The sequence below is a fragment of the Pseudochaenichthys georgianus genome, chromosome 3, assembly GCF_902827115.2.
Source record: "Pseudochaenichthys georgianus chromosome 3, fPseGeo1.2, whole genome shotgun sequence".
NCBI classification, from domain to species: domain Eukaryota; kingdom Metazoa; phylum Chordata; class Actinopteri; order Perciformes; family Channichthyidae; genus Pseudochaenichthys; species Pseudochaenichthys georgianus.
The window spans coordinates 29,777,155-29,791,160 of record NC_047505.1 but is presented as its reverse complement, the minus strand read 5'-3'; positions in this window follow the sequence as shown (position 1 = coordinate 29,791,160).

The window sequence follows — 14,006 nt, the reverse complement described above, 5'->3', positions numbered from 1 at the left end:
GGGACTGTACATAGCTCATCCAGCATTGCACACACACCACTGAGCCTGCTGTGTATGGACTTGTGCTGTGCAAGAGACAAGTTTTACACATCAAGAAATAATCTCCACCTCGGCTCCAATTTCACTCTACCAGCAGTAGGAGACAAATGGACAATACAAGAGGGTTCATTGGAGAGGTCGCGGCACTATTCTGTATCATTGGTCCAAAGGATTTGCTTTATTTTCCAATGAGGCACCAAGTGAGCATAGATGAATAATTAACGCCTGGTAATATGGAAACCCATCTGTTGGAGAGGAACTGAAAGTGAAGCTCTGGAAAGAGTTCCTGGGGACTGACCATGACACACTGGCCGGATAATCATCAGGATTGATTTTCATCAATCAGATAAGCAGTGATATTTTTGGTAAGGCAAGTTTATTTATATAGCACCTTTCAACATAAGCCAATTCAAAGTGCTTTCCAAAAATGAAAGACATTAAGAAAATGGCATTTAAAAGCAAAGATAATAAAAAAAACATTAAAAGGAAAAATACATGAATAAAAGTTACAGTGCAGTTTAAGATATGAGTAGTTCAATTAAAAACAGCGGCAAAAATAAACATCTTCAGTCTGGATTTAAAAGTAGTCAGAGTTGCAGCAGACCTGCAGGTTTCTGGGAGTATGTTCCAGATATTTGGAGCATAATAACTGAATGCTGCTTCTCCATGTTTAGTTCTGACTCTGGGGACAGAAAGTTGACCAGTCCCAGAAGACCTGAGAGTTCTCGATGGTTCATAATTTAGCGGTAGGTCCGAAATGTATTTTGGGCCTAAACCATTCAAAGAAAGCTCCATCTGTTGTTTTGAACATTGCAGACTGAAGCTCAGCGCTAACGTTGTTCTAACGTTCAGCCTTGGCTCCAAAAACCATTACATCAGTTTTATCTTCGTTTAATTGGAGAAAGTTCTGACACATCCAGTCATTGATTTTTTCAATGCACTTCAATCGGTGTTTGAAATGGAGCATAGTCTCCTGGTGAAATGCCTATGTAAATGTGTGTGTCATCTGCATAGCTATGGTAACTTATTTAGTTGTTTTTCATTATCTGAGCCAGTGGTAGCATGTAGATGTTAAAGAGAAGAAGCCCCAAGATGGAGCCTTGAGTCCCATCCAGTTTTCTAGTCGGTCTAGTAATATGCTGTGGTCAACAGTGTCAAACGCAGCACTGAGATCTAATAATACAAACACTGAAGTTCTGCCACTGTCTGTGTTTAAGTGGATGTCATTGAAGACCTTTACAAGAGCAGTCTCAGTGCTGTGGTTTGGTCGAAAGCCTGAATGGAACACATCGAAACAGTTATTTAAATGCAAGAAGTTACTCAACTGTTCAACAACAAGTCTAAAGGTCTCTAAAAAATGTGTGTATAATTTGGTGTTCGGGTCTGGAAAGACCTAGCAGCATTGTTGTGGGTGATTCATGGTCAAATTTGGCCCAATCAAGATTCATCTTTGACTTTAGACACCCCACCCCCTTCATCCACTGTAACAATAATGTAAAACTTTTTTTGGGGAGATTGTATTCTAATTTTAGTCTATTATAGTCGTAATGCATAACGTAATGATCCACTGTCTTCACTATAGGAAATATAATGAGTGAATTGAATCACATGTTTTTTGGGGCCATACAATTAAATTACAACAGGATTGTACGGCTATGAATGCATAATAAGTTAGTTATGATGTAGTTAAAACAATATTGGATGATAGTCATTATTTTTGAGTGTTTTGGACTGAGATAAATCATGACCGCCATGACAGCTTTTGAACACAACTCAAGGGTTAATGACTGCAGCTTTCAGGGCCTGTGGAAAAATACCTATATGAAGTAGATCTGAGGCCATGCAATGAAAAACATTTTTGAAAAATCCTGTTGGAATAATATCTAGGCAGCAGGAGGAGGATTTCAGATGTTGTATAATGTCCTCAAGGTCTTTATAATTAATCAGATAGAATTGTGTCATGGTGTTTGAATTGATTTTAGGTGGACACAGGGACAACACATTTGCTGTACCTGATACAGAGGCACTGACTGCTTGTCTAATTTTCTGAATTGTGTCAGTGAAGAAGGAAGCAAATTTATTGCAGGCCCTGGTGGATAGAAATGCAGAGGCTATTGACACTGGGGGGGTTTGTTAGTCTGTCGACAGTAGCAAATAAGGCACCTGCGTTGTTTTTGTTTTTGGTAATGATCGCAGAGAAGAAAGACTGTCGTGCATTTTTCCATTCCAAATTATAAAAGCCAAGTCAGGGTTCTGAGTAAACATTTCCCTAGTATCTTCAGTTAAATATCGCTTTGTGGTTACCTCTTTTTGAACATTTTTCTGAACAGAAATAGAGCTCTCAAAGAAAACACAGGAATGATCAGAGAGTGCAACATCAGTCACCATCAGTAGAGCAGTTAAGCACATTTCATATTGAATATATTTTTCTGTTGGCCCTGTTAAATGTCACGCAAGACAAATATTAGGCAGAAGCGCTGTGGTCCCTTAAGTCACCACTCACTAAATGAAGGTTTTTATGAATTCCAATCCTGATTCTGTTGATTGTATGGTCAGTTTTTTCCGTCACAGTTATTACTTAACAACTCTAAACAGATTATTATTATCCAAAAGAAAAACCCTCAGTTGGCTGTTATGAGTAAGGTAGATACATTACAGTTAGACTTATACAGGCCTTGGAACAAATAATGTACAATATATTTTACCAATGAATAATAAATACAAAATGTCAGCTTTGTTAACATATGTATCAGTTTAGTTAACATGTTTCCTTTGCATCTAAAACCTTGTTAAAGGTGTCATTGGATACACACTGCAGGTCATGATATATTTATGTAGCCACAATTAATGCTTAAAAGTGATCAAATGTACCTGATGTTAGGTTTCCTATACAGGACGTGATAGACCAAAAAAAAAATCGAAAGTCTAAAAGCGGGCAGATTGGCGTCATGTTTTTTATGTTTATGTAACTGTACAGTTGATGCAATCTTGTTGATGCAGTGATGAAAGTAAATCTTAAGCATCAAATGCACGGGTTAGATGATCACAATTATCTAGTATTTTACAAACAATCTTAGCTTATGATTAGATTTTACACTAAAGGATTCACAGTGGGAATTCAATGTGTTGGGGCAGCAAGTAAACTTGTAATGTTTGGGCTTGATAGGTTTTAAGACAGTCAGCTTTAGTTTGATTTCATTTCCATTTATATTGGATTATTGGAGGATGGCACGGTTGGTCAGTGGCAAGCAGTCACCTCACAGCAAGAAGGTCATGGATTCAAATCTGACGAGTATGTTCTTCCTACAGTCCAATGGGACCTGGTGAAATTGCCTTTTTGGTGTGAATGTCTGGTGCAATTTTGACCCAATACAGGACAATATTTACTTCAAATAATAAGTGAATCCGTAGAACCACTTTTTCATCCAGGGTTACTGACATACAGATGTTTTAGTTGTAATGTATTCATAAATATGGAAAGTAGAACCATTATTTTTAATAATCTGTACCAGGAGTGAATTCCGAAATGCAAATCAAAGCTTGTATACTTCTCCTTATTTGCCCTCTGTGTCAAACATGCTTATAATTCTCATGTGGCTCATGGTAAGGTTTAATACGTTTACCATCTTAGTTTAGCGTGTTAGCATGCTAACATAAGTGAACCAGAGTATGCTTACAGCTTCAGGTTGAAAATACAATCTTTTTGCAAGCATCATGTTATATCCATAGACTGTATATCTCACAGGCTCCGCCCTCTACTGGACTCTATGGGTACTACCCCTGGACCTTACTATGCGAGCGTTCACCTACTGAGATATCTTTACACGGCCGGCCCTCGGGGCGGGCCTACCTGAGTGTGCGCGCAAGCCCACCCTATATATGGCGGCCTCGCCTCCTGACTGTCATCCTTTTCTCTTCAGCGAGCAGGATAAACAAGAGAGAGAGAAAGAGAGAGAAGAAGATCTAGCAAAGAATAGAAAACTCACCAGTCCTCGAGCACCGACCCTGTCCTACGTGCACCGGCCTAATCGCAGGTGCCAATCCCCACCGCCTGTGTTTCGAGTGTCTGGGGCCTGAACACGCCGGGGACGGCTTGCAGTCTCCCTCCTGTAATGCCTTCCGGATGCTACCACAACTTAGCCGCCGGCACCGCATGGAGCATTTTCAGGCCTACTATATGTTGCCGGAGGAAACGGAGGACCACGTGGACCTCGAGGTGGTGGAGATGGAGGAACAGGATGCATTAGTTTTCGCCATCCCGGCAGGCCGGCCGGTCGAGGAGGAAGACGAGGGTTCCTCGATGTCGGGTGCTTCCGGTTCCGACGCCCAGGACGGGACGCCACACAGGTCCGCACGTCAGGACTTCCCATCGGTGATGGCCATCGCGGCGGAGCGTGTAGGGTTACCGCTCCCCCCACCACTACCACCAAAGCTGTCAGGGGTTTTTACGGCCCGGCTTCCCCGGCGCAGCCGGCCTACGTTTCGCCCCCGTTGCCAGACATCTGGCAGTGTCTGGAGGCGACGTGGCTCCAGTGGCAGGTATGACACAGGTATCTTGAGGGTGTAGGGCCGCTCGGACACGGTGTGTCCCGGCGTGCCCCCCCTTGATGAGAGCCTGGCGGCCCACCTGCTTCAGGCAGCTGGATGGGCGGAGGGGAAGAAGCCTCTGCCGCGTGACCGAGAAATGCTGGATTATTTGGACAGAATATTCCGGCTCGGTACACAGATGGCAGCAGAGGCCAATAATCTCGGTGTGTTGGGCGTGTCTCTGATTTCCCATCAGCAGGCTGCCCTCGACCCCCCGCCTCAGGATGGGAGTGATTATTCGGACCGCTGTATTGGCCAGATGAACAATCTGGTCCACGGTGTAGCTGCCGCAGCTGGCCGTGTGATGTCCCTGGCCACAGTGGCGTCACGTCACGTGTGGCTGGGACTCACTGCGCTGTCCAGGAAGGATCGAGAGGATCTCCTTGGGGCCCCCGTATCCATGGAGGGGCTCTTTGGGTCGATCACGTCGGTCACCCAGCGCTTCCGCTGCCTGGAGGAAGAGAGGCTAGAGCTCAGCCGTATGCTTCCACAGGCTCTTCCTCGAGCTCCTCCGCATGGGAGAGAGCACAGCGCTACGATGAGGAGGAGAGAGAGGTGACGGTATAGAGGCCCCTCGGCATCCGTTGCCCCCTCCACCTCCACGGCCTGTCCCGCGGCCCCGGCTCAGAACCGCAATTGCGGGTACTTCCTTTCATGGGGGCTCCGCCTGTGCTTATATCACTAGGGTTACAATACGTAACCCATCATTACATGATACTTGCAAAAAGATTCAGGTAGTCATTAAAGGTCATCTATTATGCAACATCCAAATGTTCATGTCTTTTATACATAAACATGTGTCCCCTCTGTGTAAAGAGATTCTGAATGTTCCAGGAAAAAAGATTCTCTCATATTTTATCCTGATCCATTTATATAAAAACCTGTCTGAAAATGAACTGATCAGATTTCGGCCACTTTTTGTTTGTGTAACCATTAGCCAATCACCAACCAAGGTAACCCCCCCCCACCTTATCACCTGAATCTCCTTCTAGAGCACCACTGTGTTCTTTTAACCAAATATCTCTCAGAGGGGCGTGGGGAGTGGCTCCTTATTTTCATCTAAAGTAAAAGACAGAGAATCAGCACTTTTCAAACAGGGCTGAAACAGAGGGGTTTATGGGATGCTACAATGCATGATCTGTTTGGTATTTCGAGCCAAACACTTCAGAGACATGTTTTGTATATATATATATGAGATCTATTATATATTGATGAAAAACAGTATAATAGGGGACCTTTAAAACAGTTTCAGCCTTCAGTGTCTTACAACAAATCCTCTTGGGTAGCCAAAGTCTGTTTGTGCTCAGAATAGGCAGTCTACTCTTAATGAAACATACAACTAGAGCCACTTACATTACAATGAACATCAAACTAGAACTTTAAATGTGAAACATTTTGTACAACCCCAATGAAGAATAAGCAGTTGCTACACAAAGGGCTTGAAGTTGAAGTATAGATTTTGACCTTATAGAGTTGTGATCTGTAAGTGATCAGAATTCATTTTGAAGTGGACATGAATACATGAATACCAAATGTAAAGTAAATCCTTCCAATAGGTTTTTAAGTGTTGGACTTTAACCTACATGTGGTGGTGCTAAAGGAGAATTAGGGGAACACCAAAGTCACTAGAATATATGAAACTTTATGGCATCCAATAGTTGGACCAAAGGGGGTGCACAGACCAGCCGACATCCCTAGAGAAACGCTAGCATGGTATAAAACTATTGTTCCCAAAGCCTTGCCTTTTCCAGGCTTCTCTCTACCTGAAATCTGATAACCTTCAGCTACAGGAGGAATTATTTTCCCAGCACGAGACAGGGAACAACCTTCTTTCCCACATTAACATCCACTTTGCTCTGCCCCTTCGTTTCCCACCTGCTTGCCTTTCCTCATATCCCCATTCACAGCTGTTGGCCATTATCTTTCTTCTTACCTGACCCCCACCCTCCATCTCTCCACCATGGTACCTTTGTCGCAGTGACATCTGAACCCTGGGATCCTGTTAAATGTGTCCTTTCTTACATCATTTCTACGTTGGCCGCAACAACACAATCCTTCTTCTCCTTCGTGGATGGGAAAAGGGAGACCTGAAAGGCGGCACATTAACATGACTGTCGGGAGCACATTTTCCTGTTAGCATATTGAGTACCTGTTGAGACTAGAGACATGGGGCTCAGCAGGAATGAGACTTTGTGCACTACCTTAATAATACAAGCCTTTGGTATTGGTTTATTGAGAAAAGACAATGGGATCCTTGAAAACCTTAAGTGTCTGCATGAGTACATTTCAGCCTCATAATAACATCTGATTTAAAGAAAAGCTGTCTTGGTTCTAGTGGCTGTGTTCATGTACGAAGAAGAAACAAAAGAGGAAATGGCAGCTTAATTTCCCTAAAAAAACATTACAATCCCATGAAATGATCAACACAGGATATTGAAGGGGTCCATGTCTCTTGAATTGTCTACTAAATGATGTGTTACTTTTTCTTATTAGTCGAAGTCTTGAAGGTTGTTGTTTTCATGTAAATCAAATACTTAAGAGTCAAACCACCACATGGTAGATGGCTACACCACTAACATGCAAACCAAGCTTTGTTTGGATAGGGCCTGGAAATCCCAACAAAGCATTCACATGAATCTGCACTCAAATGTTATTTGTCTTGCAAATCCTAACACTCACTCACATGGGTGAAATTATAACAGCCCTAGAGTTGGAAAGAACACGTGCAGCCTTTGCATACAGTCTGCCACCCTGTTGCTGCATACAGAATAGGGGAGTGTATTTGATTTACATTTGGTTGGGCATGATATGCTTTGTGTTTAATTGGCCATAGAAAACAGGATTTGGTAGTTTTACTTTCAAATTACACATGATTGTCGTATGAGAGTAACAGTTATGAATATGACGCCATTTATTCAGTTGTGTGTGATGAATGTGAGTGAGGGAAACCATCTGGAAGTCTGGCTTTTTCTGGCCACAAATCTTACCAAGCAGTTATGAGCCACCTAGAGAAAATATTATTACTTTGTGAGACCAATCACACTGCTCATATGATCAGCTTAACTGACTCATTCATGCAACAATACCAAACACACAAAAAAGAACATTTAGCCAAGTCTCAAACTTCAGTGCCATTACTTTAACTACAGTTGAGAGGCTAAACACTTAATGAGCAAGATAGGTGCTGCTTGTCAGAGGTAATGGCTGTTTTCAGCGTGCAGCAGACCGTGGCCTACATGGTTCATTCTTCAAACATCCTGCCAACATTTGTTGCCAAGCACCCCTTGTGTTTCTCATAAGATATGACAATATAATGGTCAAATGGGGCCAGTTTGCTGGAACAAAGACAGTGTGAACTAAGGGTGAATGATGAATCAACAGCTATGTATTGATCTTTACTATTACCACATATGGGTCTACGCAGTGGAGCAAACATGGAGTAAAGCACCTCTCAGTCACTTTTATAGACCCTGTCCAGTTGCACCTAATGGCTACATGCCACATGAAGAAGAACTATTGAGTCCAGCTAGTGCGGCTGCCTTTGTTTTGTTTTCATCTTTTTTCAATTGCCACTTAAAAACAAGACCTGCAGTGTCATATTGTCATTGTTTCATCTGTGTGTCACCGAACCTGAGCATTTTCAAAACAAAACTATGTCATGAGGATGTTGTAACTCTGGTTACAGGGACCTATGCAGCCTGTAAGACAGGGGTGGGGAACCTTTTTCCTCTCAAGGGCCATTTCAATTTGTTCAACATCCTCCGAGGGCCGTACAAATGATTGACCTCTGCTTAAAAATCACAGCCCATTAATTTGGCCTTTCTTTCATGCTGTGCAAAGAAAAAGGAACCTCTTAATCCAGATATCTTGCCATGACTCGCGCATGCATGCACGTGACCACCAAACAGAAAGATATGGACACAAGATGTGTGCAAATGTATTTAGTTTCCTATCCATGTGGACATGATTTAAGTGGGGGGGACGGGATCTAACCTCCTCTAGGGGGGTCCGGGGGGCTTGCTCCCCCCGGAAGATTTGTTTTTCTTAAATGTTGAAGTTAAAAGCATCAATCTGGTGCACTTTGAGAGCAAAATGAAGAGATCTATGGATACATCTTTTAACACCCATATGAAACAGAACTGTAAGCAGATTTACTTTTTCTTTATGGATATTTTACAAATCACTCTCCTTTCAAAATGTATTCTTGTTTATTAATAACAACTTTTATTTACTGTCATATAGTATTGTATACCTGTTTACTTTATTCTCTTGTTTTTTGATAACTATAATGTTCATATAAAGATGTGCCTTTACCTCACTGGTTGGAGAACAAGCTTCTTATTAGTTAGCATAGCTAGCTAACCAGATGCTAATAACAACAAAGTTATTGACTATATGATCAGTATGACAGATGAACAGATCGCGACTGGGCAACTAAGACACAGCCACGCAAAAACTGCAGCATGTGTACGGATTTATGTGTACTGCAATTTTTGAAGTCCCGGAGCGGCGTTCTGGTGCTCTCCGTCAGAACCATGGTCAGAACTGCACCCCAGTCAGACGAGACATATACCACGTGATGACACGTTAGGCTCGTGTTGTGTTTAAGGACCATGACCGTTGCCAGGAAAAACAGGCACTCGCTTAATTATTTTGCGGTCTAAATTTCTTTAATTTTTTTTCTTTTTTGCGTGTTAATTACCTCGAGGGCCATACCAAATGGTCTCGCGGGCCATATACGTGGAGGTTCCCCACCCCTGCTGTAAAGGCCCTGACACACCAAGCAGTCACCAGAGGACTCGCCGACACCGGCTCTTGCGTCGCCGTGTTCTCCTGCGTCTTGGCCATGTGTCGCACGGGAACACACCGCAAAGACTTCAGTGCGTGAGTGGCAATAACTCTCCTTACCAGCTGGCGGCGGTAGTGTGTATTCGTCATTCAAAAGAGGCAACAACCGGAAGACAGAGAAGAAGAACAGACCGTGATATAAACAAACAACAAATAGCGTGTGCGTTCCATTTTCACTCTCGTCCATCGAAAACATGTTTCGTGCGGCACTGGAGCTAGATTTGGGTTCTGCCCGCTCTGTATTAATGTCATGTTGACAGGTTATCATCATGTAGGGGAGGCGTTGATAAAAGCTCATTCTAATGTTGTGTTATGTGTGTATGAAGGTGCGAAATAAACTTTTGCATTGCCTATCCTGCTATTTGTGTTCTTTTAATCACACAGCGATAAGAAACAATAACAATGTGCCTACATAACTGTCAGTTGCAGCCCTAGCATTAGTATTGGTTATAGTAACAGCTACAACATTAAAATACTTCTAGGCAGATTGAGGAGGATAATGGGAGAATGAACAGAGAAACATCCATCTGAATAATAATAACTGTATTTGTATCGCACCTTTCATACAGGGGATTGCAGTTCAAAGTGCTTTACATCAGTAAGAAATAAGATATAAAATCAGTGTAAAACAAGCAGCAAGAGCAAAGCATAAAGTGGGATCAAATAATGCAGATATATTATATATATATATATATATATATATATATATATATATATATATATATATACAGTTGCAAGAAAAAGTATGTGAACCCTTTGGAATTACCTGGATTTCTGCATAAGTTGGTCATAAAATGTGTTCAACAACAGACAAACACAGTCTGCTTAAACTAATACCACACAAACAATATGTTTCCATGTTTTTGTTGAACACACCATGTACACATTTACAGTGCAGGGTGGAACAAGTATGTGAACCCCTAGGCTAAAGACTAGGGTTACGTATTGTAACCCAGCTTCTATGAGTATAGGCGCAGCCCTCTAAGGCTATCGCTATTGGGTAAACCCCATTGCACGTGTGCAGCACTGACAGACTTATTCCATGCCCACCTACGACGTGGGCCCCACCTCCGGGCTCACTTCCGTATAAATAGGAAGTAGGCCCTACAATCCGCTCCCACAGCTTTTCTTCAGCTATTCGCGGCACCAGTGGGGCCCGAACCTTAGAGGGCTGCGCCTATACTCATAGAAGCTGGGTTACAATACGTAACCCTAGTTCTATTTCGTATAAGGCTTCGCCCTCTAAGGCTAAAAAAATACACACGCGTTAATCGCGTTAAAATAATTAGTGGCGTTAATTTTTTTTTGCGTTAACGCGTTATTAACGCGTTACCTTGACTGCCCTAATTATTATAGGTTAAGATAAAAGCGTTATTGAACCCATGGTGAATTTCATAAGCTACCCAGCAGTATATCATGTAATTTCAATTAGCTCCTCCTTTACCAGCTGCAACATTAAGGTGATGAGCACATCAATAATTATAACAGAATAATATATATATTATTCTGTTATTGTTATATTTAACACTGTAACCACCAAATGAATGAAAATAATGTTTTTGTAAATGAAAGAAGCAAGAAACACTTATTTGTACTCAAATATTTGTACTGTGTAGGGCTCTAAAAACTGCAACCTGGTCAGGATCCACTGCTGTCTGCCAGTCCTTTGTGCTCCACAACTACCCGAAGGGGTAAGTCTCCTGTACCGGGTGTACTGGGTTCGCATAGAATCCCAATTCTTCAGCTCTTTCTCTGAAGCACACAAATAAACGATCTAAGCATTGTGGCTAGTTAGCATGTACAATTCATATCTATATGCAGTGCCAAACTGCACAGCTAGCAACAAGATAACAACAAAACACAAGGTTGAAATAACAAATTACATTTCACGTTAACGTCACTGTACGTTGGCAAACAATAAAAAGCCAACAGTATCTGCTAAAGAGCTCAATTGATGAAAAATATAATCTTACCCGAGAAACCAGAGTCCGGTTTTCACTACTCGGTTCGAGTACCTTTTCTCTGTGATGTCGTACAGAGCTGGCCTCTCCTGGATCAAGGTGATGAGCAGGTCTTCGTTTCCGTCATTCCAGATCGCCATGATGAGAAGAAAATGAATAGCAGTCTGTGTGTGCCTTCTTAAATCGTTTGTTTACGTCCCTCACTTCCGTTTCGCTTCTCATGCACTGATTCGCTAGCTGAACAGCCAATCAGAGTGATTGTTTGGTCCGACTGCCTGACCCGATGCATGGCCGATTCACATGCATCGGGTCAGGCAGTCCAAATAAGGCGTGTCACGGTCGACGGTGCGGGACACACCAAATTGAGTTTGGGCGATAGGACACGCTTCGTCTTCCGACTTACGAAAACAGCCGAAATCGGCCTGGTGTGTCAGGGCCTTAAGGGTCACACCAGGGGTCACAGGTCGGCTATCACATCGTCTGTAGGTAATAGAGTTAGTTACGCTGTCCTTAGTTCAGACTCCAATTCCCTAAAAACACATAAACAGTCTTCAAAGAGTCGAGCTGCCAGTCTGAGCATCTGGTGAGTCCTGGTGCTATCATCAGATAAGACGTGACTGACCGCCCCAGCACTGCATTCCCTGATCAAAGGCATCTGAGAATCCAAAGCAACATTCGCTTTATAGCGTAGAGAGAAGTCTGGAGTCAGAGGTCCTTGGAGAATGTTTTCCTTATTAGATGTACATGGTTCAGCAGGGCAAAATGTTTGGGTTCTCAAAACGAGGTATTAGTACATGTAAATACTGTAGATAATAGATGAACATTTCAAAATGGTATCTACTGTTGCATTAGATTGATTAGAACATTAAAATGCCATATTTTAACTTCATGCAAACAAAGTACAAATCCAGAGCGCAGCACTTTTTAAGCACTCTGTAAAACTAAACATAAAGACTCAAATGAATTTCTTCTTCTTGTTGTTAGTTATATAATTGATATACCATAGGACACAACTCCTTAACAACATGCATTAATCATTGCTACTTGACTTAATTTTTAAAATGCTATTTTGCATAAGACAATAAAATCCATCAAAGCATGGTCTCCTGATCAATCTTCAAGAGGTGCAATGATTGATGAGCCTTTCTCTTTTCTGTGAATAGCATAGTAAAGTAGCGGTTTCCCTTCTACAACCCACTCTTTCTTCATTTACATTGTGATTAATAAAAGAACAAGAACAAAAGTGGGCACAATCATATCAGTGAATATTCTACAAAGCTATAAATATTATACAGCTATATATGTATAATTTGATATGCAGCAATGCAAATGAATAAGAAATGAAGGAAGGTCTTGCCACACACTAAAAAGCACTGGATGAAATCAAAACACCATGGTATTATTAAAACAAATGAGGGGATGTGAAAAAACTGCAATACTTACTGTATAACAGTGAATGTCAGGCTGGCCGGATAATAAAACAGATACTTGGCCTCAGGTCGTGTCACCAGCCTCTGGTTCCAGGATTTCTCTAATTAGGCGAATATTGTGGAGGTACTGGAATGTGAAGCACGGTTCTCATGTTGACCCAAAGGGCAAGGGGACTGTTCGGGTTGTCGGATCCTTACTTAGAAACAAGAGGGAGCTTTTACAGAATCACAATCAAGAGTTTTAAAAACAAACAAACAATAAGCCTGGATTCTATACGCATTTTGCAAGTGTATGGATGACATGTCCCTTCTAAATGAACAATGTGTCTTTGTCTTACAGTTCCTTAATGAGTCCCACAGGAATAATTAATCAATGCAGTTTTATTGATGTAGTACCTTTAGGGAGTGATTCACAAGTCAATAAAGCAAAAATAAATGACACAGACGTAGAGTACTTCAATGAATAAAGTGACACTCAGACATCAGTTAATGGCTTGTATTCACACATAGGATTTAAGACACTTCAAAATGGTGCACTCTGCTGATCAACCTACCCTAGCAAGGCTAATGCAGATCCTGAAGGTCAAACTGCAACTGCAGCTTGAGAGGGGTCTGCCTGCAGACCTCCACTCTCAGGACAGTTCCGGTGCAGACCTCCACTCTCAGGACACCTCCACTGTCAGTACAGGAAGTGCACGCTAAGAATTCCAAAATAAAATCACCACTATCAGTACAGTGCCAGTTTCCAAACAGGAATGCACGGAAATACAAAATAAAATTGGATCGTGACACTTATTATATACATATGTATATATCTATATATATATACGGACACCTTGTATTGTAGTTACTATCAGTACAGCCGCAGCGCCACTTTCCGAACAGGAAATGCACGCAAATACAAAATAAAATCGTACTGACACTTATTATCTATATAGATATATTTATTTATTTATATATATAAATACGACATCTTGTATTTTAGTTACACCCGCTAGACAACAGTGGAAGGTTCGAGAAACAACCGTGTTTGCCGGGTGCACCGCGGCGGAGCTGGGGAGGTTCCACCTGGGAACCTGCACCCCGCTGCGGGACCCGTGGGACGCCTGGACGGTGCGTCTTGGTCACGATTCATATCGGC